This window comes from Choloepus didactylus, assembly GCF_015220235.1.
Source record: "Choloepus didactylus isolate mChoDid1 chromosome 11 unlocalized genomic scaffold, mChoDid1.pri SUPER_11_unloc3, whole genome shotgun sequence".
NCBI lineage: Eukaryota > Metazoa > Chordata > Mammalia > Pilosa > Megalonychidae > Choloepus > Choloepus didactylus.
In genome coordinates, this window is record NW_023637580.1 from 72,971 (window position 1) to 81,703 (window position 8,733).

An 8,733-nucleotide genomic window follows, 5' to 3' on the forward strand; every position below is an offset into this window, starting at 1 on the left:
AGACAAGGAAACAAGCTCAGTATGTGATGACCCACATACCTATCCTCCCAGTAAGCCTAGTGACCACTGGTGAGGTCACCAGTAAGCAATGTGCTCAGTCTGCTAGTGCTATTTTACCACCACCACCAGGTATGTCACTAGAAAGCTATTTGGACACTGAATAATAGAAAAGGTATCTATTTCTCAGAATTGTGAGAGGACTAACCACATAAAATGCAAACATGATTTTCAAAGTACTTAGTGACACCACTGTGTTTCCAAATTCTAAGACAGACATGAAGGTGAGGTGAGGGGCCTCAGGCCTCTATCACTCCCCTGTGCTTGCAGCACTTGTCATCTCTAACAGCAGCTTTGCTCCTAATTCTCCCAGCTGACCACCATCCAGCCACACTGCAGAGGCCCATAAACAACCTCCCACTCCCCACCCCCAGATTCAGCTACCTGGCATTAGGGACTATATCTCGTTCACTGCCATATCCCCACTACTTTGAGAGCTTGATATAGCATGGAAATCAATTTTAAATTACCGATGATTTGACCCTGAGCTAGCACTCTTGAGCATGTACTATGGGAGGGCATTCCATGTGCACTGAGTGAAATTATGTACAAATTTCCAGAGAATTACTGAGTTTTATTCTCCTGGCATCACTGCATCAGAGAAGGCATGCTGTAATGCCAATTCCAGCTCTGCCAAAAATTTTATGACTTTGGAAAAGTTACTTCACCTTCTGGTCCTCTGCTTCTCCACCTTTAAATTCGCTAGAAGCCCTAAGAACCACACCAGCTTGAAAATACTCTAAAATTAAAACAAGAAAAAAAGGGAAAAGAAAGAAAGAAAGAAGAGAAGAGAAGAGTTAGGAGGAGGACAATCAAAACACTCCTCATTATCGGGACAAAAAATAAGTATGAGAAATTTATTATTAAATAAATTTATACCCAGGAAAAAGCACAAGGAAACATGTGGCCATGACTATTCCCACCCACAGATTTCCATGGCACCTTTCCCAACAAACGAAGTAAGCAAAAATTAAGTGGAAGGGCAAAAATGAGAAAAACATTCCCATAACGCATTAGAATAAGCCCATGCTCTTCTTCCCTAACTCGCTCTCAGGTGAGGACCTTAACTCAGGCTCCACTGATGGGAGCCCCTCACTTCCCACCTGTCCCTAGATGTCCCCACACACAGGGCAGGGGAAGCAGTGTCCCCACTCCTCTAGAAGGCTAGGGCTCCCTTTTGTTGTGCTTGATCCCAGCCCCTCTCGCTCCAGCATCAACTTCTCCATCTCTCCTACTGATGGGCAAATTGTTTCTGTAAAGTATAGTAAGTATTTTAAGCTTGTGGGCCATATAGTCTCTGTAGAATGGCAGCATGAAAGCAGCATGAAAGCAGCCACAAAACAGTACATAAACAAATAGGCACAGCTGTAATAACAGAACATGATTATCTAAAGCAGGTGGCAGGCCACATTTGGCCAATGAACTTGAGTTTGCTGAACCCTGGTCCTAGACCATCTCAGCAGTTTACAAATATGCTCCAAGATCTCCATCTTAAAAACATACAAACAAAAGGCCCTCTCCTTACCCCACACCCTTCTCCAGCTACTGCTCCATTCGTCTGCTACCCTTCTTAGAAGACTCTTCTGAAGAGACACTCACTGCTTTCCTGTCCTCTCCTCATGTCTACCACCCAACCACCTCCTACAGGCTTGTGCCCCACCACCCACCAATTCTGCTCTGGTCAAGGTCACCCAGAGCTTCCAGCTGGCCAGACCTGATGCCCATTTCTATCCTAACTTCTGTGCAGTGCTAAGTTCCTCAAGTCCTCCTTTGTTCCGACTGTTACAATCTGGAACCCAGATCTACCAGAGAAAAGACTTGAAGACCTCCACTGACCCAGTGAATTGGGAACTGAATTAGGAAGGGGAGATCCTGGCAAGACATCCCATGGGTGTCTGCTGCTAACCCAAGAAGTGAGGTTCAGGGGGATGGAGTCTGTGATCACACGGGATGCATCAATAATGTACTACAAGTTGTACAATGGGTCTCTTTCAGCATTTCCATCAGACATGTGCCCCATGAGTGAGTCTCAAATCATAAGTAAACACCCTATTTTTAGTTAATTTCCAAAGTAACAGAATAAGCAACACTTTACACACCTTCCAATAACTCCTGACCAACGGAGGCTTAGTCAGAACAGTGGTGGCAGTGTCTCCACCGTGGCCGTTTTGCTTTTTCCATTACCTTCACCTCCTCTCCCTCATACCCCTCTTTCCACTCCCTCAGAAGCTCCCATTTTCAACCTGGGAGGCTGAAATACACTATGTTTGGGGGCGTTTTATTCCAACAACATGGCCTGTTCACATGATGTGCCCTGTCAAATACCTTCATCCTAACTTTTCAGAGAGGAGAATGGAGATTTTACATTACTCTTACTGTTTTTCCTGCAAAGTGCTATCTTTAACCCCCATCCCCACCTGTTTTTTTCCTGGCTCTTTTTGAGGTATGTGTAACTGGGATGTCACAAGCTCTGGGCAGTGGTTCTCAAACTGGCCTCATCCCATCAATTTCTGATTCAGTAGGTCTGGTGGGGCTCAGGAATGTGCATTTCTAACCAGTTCCCAGGTGATGCCAGTGCTGCTGGTCCAGACGCCACACTTTGAGAACCAATAATTTGAGTGTTCCAGCCCCAGCTCAGCCTCTCACTACTTACGTTAGATCCTTAATGAATCTCTCCAAGCCTCATCTGTGCACTAGTGAAATACTGCCAATGCCAGGGGGCCACCTTGCGGAAGAAGCACAAACTATCTGGCCCAGACTAAGTGCTCAAGAAATAAGAGCTCAATCTCCTACCCCGAGTCAGTGGTTCATTTGTCCCCCAACAGTCTTGAGGAGCATACATGTGGACCCGTTGGCCCCAAACTGCCTCTTTCTTAGGAAACTTAATCTTCACCAGAGCTTCAGAAACTCAAGGAATACTGAAACTCCTCCCAGGCAATGTCAACTGAATTTCTATATTTCTCCCTTGAACTATACTTTGAACCATACTTCCCAAATCTTCAAGCAATTATGAACACTGCTTCTGACACCATTCCCATTTGCTTCCCATGATCTGCACTCAACACAACTGAAATTAAATAATTAAGGAACATCTGGTCAATGAGAGTAAGATGCTGACAGTTAAATTTTTTAAAAAATGGTTAAGAAAATCAAACACATATACATATATAAAATAGAACGTATGCATATGTGTAGGGAGGGAGGAACAGCAAATGAGAAAAAGAGAAGTACATAAATAAATGCTGGGAAGGATAGGTTCTATATAAAAAATAAAAAATGGTCATATCTGGATAGGATTGTGGACAATCCCACACCTCAGCCACACAACTGCTGTTCCAGTTTGCTAATGCTGCCGTTTTGCAAAACACCAAAAATGGACTGGCTGTTATAAAGGGGGGTTATTTGGTTACACAGTTACAGTCTTAAGGCCATAAAGTGTCCAAGGTAACGCATCAACAATACAGTACCTTCACTGAAGGTTGGCCAATGACGTCCCAAAATCCTCTGTTAGCTTGGAAGGCACATGGCTGTCACCCGCTTGCTCCAGGGTTCTGGTTTCAAAATGGCTTTCTCCCAGGACATTCCTCTCTAGACATCTGTGGGTGTTCTCTTGGTTTCTCCCAGGCAAACTCTGGGCTAGCAAAAGTCTGCTTGCAACAGCCGTCTCCAAAATGTCCCTCTTGGCTGCAGCCATCAAGGGGTACACAACTCCAAGCATGTCTAAGCATCAGTGTCAGCAAGTGTCTGGGCCTGTGTGGCTCTCTCTTTTAAAGCACTCCAGTAATTAAATCAAGACCCATGTTGAATGGGCAGGGCCACACCTCCATGGATATAATCTAATCAAAGGTATTACCTACAGTTAGGTGGGGCACATCTCCATGGAAACAACCTAATCCAATGATTCCAACCTAATCAATGCTAATACCTTTGCCCTCAAAAGACTGCATCAAAGAACACGGCATTTTGGGGGACATAATACATCCAAACCGGCACAAGTGCCATGTGGCAGATTGGGAAGGGACCGTAACCCATACAGACCAGCACAATCCCTGCACTTGGCTCCACTTGCCACAAACATCTCTCCACCACTTGTCCCGATCTCTCCTGTGTTCTTGGCTCCCACTTGAAAACCCTCCTCTACCTAGCCTCAGACTCTCCAAAAACTCACTTTCCTCCAAGTCCTCCCTCACAACTCCCCAGGACAAGGTCATCTTCTCTCCATCTTTCCCCACACTGCTGTCCTTCCAGGTCGACTTCATATCTCTTAGAAAGAGTTCTCCCTTCAACTCCCCTCCAGGAGGGTTTCAGCCCCAACATTCCCCGGACCCCCCCCCCATCCCACTGAGGGTAAATAAAATGAAATGTTCTCTGCTTAATAAAGAGGAGGCAATCGCCCCTCCCTTCCCTTCAGGGTATCTCCTTAAAAACATAATAGATTCTCCTGCTCAGGAATTAGAAGAACCTAGTCTGCCTATTTCCTAACGCAAGGCCACAGGCTTCCTGACCTTTGGCACTGTAAACACACACCTTCAAAATGAACTCAGGAGTCTTTCTCCAAGTGAACAGGAGGCCATCACAAGATGCATCTATTTTTCTCTCAAGACAAGAGAGGTTTTAATTATTTCTTTTACTTCATATACTGTGTGAAATTCTGCCCAGACTCTGTACTCTCTCGCAGACTGCTTACATACGTGTCATCCGTAAAGCTTATACAATCAAACGTTTTCTTTTTTTCCATATTGATGTGCATAGGTCTATGTTGCCAGAACTTTTGCTTCTCCCATCCTGAATGGGGTAGCCCCCATTCCCCGCTCCCGGCCCGCGGGTGTGTGCAATCGCCAATCTCAGCCTCCACGCCCCCACACTGTTATTTCAGTCCTCCTCTCATTCCCCCCAGAACCCCTCCAAGTCCCCACCGGCCCCCCAGGTCCCTCCGCATCTCCTCCAGGTCCCCACCATCCCCGTCAGATGCTCACCCTTCCCCAGGACCCCACCTTTGGCTCTTCAGCCCACATCACATCGCCTCCCGCCAGCCCCTGGGCCACTGGGGAGAGGAGGGTCGCCGGGGCAACCTCAGCGGGAGGGACTGTGCGGGAGGAGAAGGCCGAAAGGGTTTGGAGCAGAGGCCCCGATTGTCGGCCAAATGCACCTGACGAACTCAGACTCCCAGCGCCTTTCTGAGGCGCCGGGAGGAGGTGCTCTGAGCCGCTCAAGCGTCCGCGTCTGGAGATAAGGGCGGCGATGGACGGCAAGGCGCATGCGCAAATGTCCTGGCCCGGTGCGCTGTCGATATGGGATCGGACGGGAACGCCACGCGGCCGGACACTTGGTTCCGTTCGGCTGCGCATGCTTGCACCTTGCAGTCTCTTTTTCTGGCTGGTGCCCTCGGCTTCTACGCCGGAAGAGGTTTGTTTTCTTCTTAAGTTATTTCCTGTTTCATCTCCCGGTACCGAGTAAAGAATAAGCAATTGGAATCCGGGAGTCCGGGTTTCGAGCCCCGCTCCTTGCCTGGCTCGGTTTTGACTCCTGGGGGCCGCGGGGCGCCTGGTCCCGCAGCCTCCCTCCGGGCGGCGACCACCGGGGCGCGGGGGATGGACAGGGAGACGCGCGTGTTCGAGCGGAGAGGCACTTCCGTGGCCTCCACGGGTGTCTCCCGGGCGGAGCCTGCCGGACCCGGGCGCGCTGACTTCATCGAGAAGCCGGACTCCTTCTCCTACGCCGATTTCTTTAAGGGCTACCTGCTCCCCAACCTGCCCTGCGTTTTCTCCAGCGCCTTCACGGAGGGCTGGGGCAGCAGGAGGCACTGGGTGACGCGCAGCGGGAAGCCCGACTTCGATTATTTGCTCCAGAAGTATGGTAAGGGCAGACCTGAAGGGCGTGAGGGTCGTGGGATGGGCGTTTTCCTCGCAGCAAATTCCAGAACGGGATTAGAGCCGGTGCCCTCTGACCCCTGCACCTCCTCAGAGTTCCTTCAGCTAAGGTCAGTTTGCGGAGGGCTGCAAAGGAGGGAGCCATTGGGGATTTGGGGGAGGGCAAAGCATGAGTGGCTCCCTCGGAGGCTTCACTGGATGACAGTGTTGACAGTGAGCTGGAAGGCCCGTGGTTGGAGACAGGTAGTTCAGCAAGAGGCCAGACCAGGGTCAGTGAGGATGGACAGGCGTGGATGACTCTCAGAAAAACCTCATGTTCCGTGTGCAGAGCACAAACTGCGCATGCCCTTCTTGTTTTAGGAGACATGGTTGTACCTGTTGCAAACTGCGGAGTGCAGGAGTACAACTCGAACCCCAAGGAAACACATGCCCCTCAGAGATTACATTAGTACTGGAAAGAGTACATCCAGCAGAACTACTCCTCTCACGGGGCTGTCTGTACTCAAAGACTGGCACCTGTGCAGGTAAAGGGGCTTCACATACTGACTGTGGTTCAGCCGACTTGCTAGAACTGAATGAACCCTGAGCTTGACTGACTGTGTGGGCCCACAGGCGCATCCAAAGTTAGGAGTTTAGTCAAGGTGAAAAAACCAGCTCCTCAGCAAGGCTAGAAGTGTCATTCTTTCTAAACATTGACATCTCACAGTGCCTGGCAGGTGTTGGCCACTGTGAAGAGTGTGAGCTTCGTGCAAGTGCAGTCACACACTTCTATCTTGTTTGCCCAGAGTTGCCTGGATCCCCTCCTCTGCCCCACCCTCCATATCTAACTGGCAGCCCCCAGCCTTAGCCACTTCCTTCTAGATGCCCCTGAAACCAGCCTCTCCTTTTCCTCCCCCTGCTTCTTCAAATCAGGCCCTGCCTTCTCTGCCTTAGTTGCTGCTGGGGTTTCCTGATATAACCACCTCAAATCTTCTCCTCCCTGCTAGTCTCTCTAAAGGTTGTCAAAATGATTCCTAGCACAACCATGTCCTGCCCCATGTTTGAAATCGTCACTGATAAGACCAACAGAAAACTCTGTAATACGTGTTCCGAATCTTTCAAGGTCTGTCCCCACTTATCTCATGCTTCTTCCACCTGGGGAGCTCCCACTTACCCCTCAAGATCCTATTAATATGATGCTCACTCTGAGAAATGCTTATCCTCTTGCAGGCAAGGTGGTTCCCCCAGCATGGACCTGACTCCTGCCCAGTGATCCCCCTCTCTGTGGGAATCCACAGGTTTAGTTCAGTTTCCCTCTCTACAGTGTCCTTTTCCCAGTAGTAGAGACCATGATGGTCATTTTAGATCCCACCCCCTGGCACAGGGCCCAGCTCATAGCAGGTGCTCAATATGGAGTGAAAGTATAAACAAATGAATTCTTGTTTTGCCCATGTGGAAACTAAGGCTCAAAAAGGTGAAATGAGACTAGAGGCCAGGCCCTCGTGATTACCAGGACAATCCAGTAGTGCATGACAACAGCTGGCACCTGGCACCCCAATGCATAGCATCCTCGGAGCTTTTTGCCATACAGCATTAAGCCAGTTAAAACCATGGACCCAGATACATTAATGCGCTGATCCCAGCACTCAAAGAGCTCCTGTTCCAGTAGTAGAGATGGACACATGTGCCTAAACACTATCATGCACTGTGGACTCAGGTTTCAAATGAGCTATGAATGGTGTTTTGGATAAGTTGTCCCAAATATTGCATGGGACATACTTATACTAGAAAATCATTCCTTATGTATTTGAAATTTAATTTTGACAGGTGTCCTGTATTTTTATCTAGCAGCCCTAAAAACTAAAAAGGACAGAAGCCTGGGATTTATTAAAAAATAAAAAGTACAGAAGAAGGTCAGTAGAGGTCATAAAGGAGGTAATAAATGAGCAGGGTTTTAAGGATGAATGAATAGGAGGGTTCCACAGGTGCACAAAGACTGACAAGACAGAGGAACAGCATGATGTTTTGGGGGTTTCATGCTACCTAGGCATTCTCCTCTCATGCCTCTGGCCAAGTTAATAGTCATCTGTCCACATGTGTTCTTTCTAAAGGGTCTCCCCGATGGAGGACGTGTAACCCTGCCAGTGTTCTCATCAGACTGGCTGAATGAGTACTGGGACGCCCTCGATGTGGAGAATACCGATTCGTCTACATGGGGCCTGCAGGACCTGGTAAAGCTGTTCCACACCACTTTGAGCCTGGGTGCCATGGTGCAACATGATGGGCTGCAGGACCTGCCCTTCCCCTCTCTGACTGCTCTCCACTCCCACATCTCTAGAACAGCTGCCTCCTCTGACCTTCCCTACTAGCATCTAAGCCTTTCCCTAGAACTCTTGGAGATCCCATTAGCAACGGTCCCAGACTTGGGCTGCAAAGCTTGGCATTCCAGGCCCTTCCTATTTGGCCCAGCCCATTTTTCTCCTTCCCCTCCTTCCACCAGAGCTGTGCAGCTTCTGTGGAACATTCTAGGGGACGGGCAGGAGGTTTGGACCACCCACTGAAGGTAGGCCAAGCTCCTAAGGAGCAGGGGGGTTCCTTAGCACAGATGTTAGAGCTGGGGACCATTTGTCCCACATGAATGAGAGGTGACAGCCTGCTTTACTAGCAAGGCCTTTGGGATGCTTAAGCCCAGAGAAACGCTCGCAGAAACCAAGCCCATGCCCAGCCCTTAGGGCATGAAACCAGGAGCTCCGCCCAGGTCGCGTTCCATGCCGACATCTTCCGCTCCTTCAGCTGGTCTCGTGAATATCTGCGGGAGGAAAAAATG

At 49.1% G+C, this 8,733-nt stretch overlaps 2 pseudogenes; one reads left to right on the forward strand and one right to left on the reverse strand.

Moving 5' to 3' along the window:
• Window positions 1-5,153, reverse strand: part of LOC119524658 — a 29,623-nt pseudogene extending 24,470 nt beyond the window's left edge.
• Window positions 5,154-5,298: 145 nt separating this feature from the next.
• Window positions 5,299-8,733, forward strand: part of LOC119524620 — a 108,136-nt pseudogene continuing 104,701 nt past the window's right edge.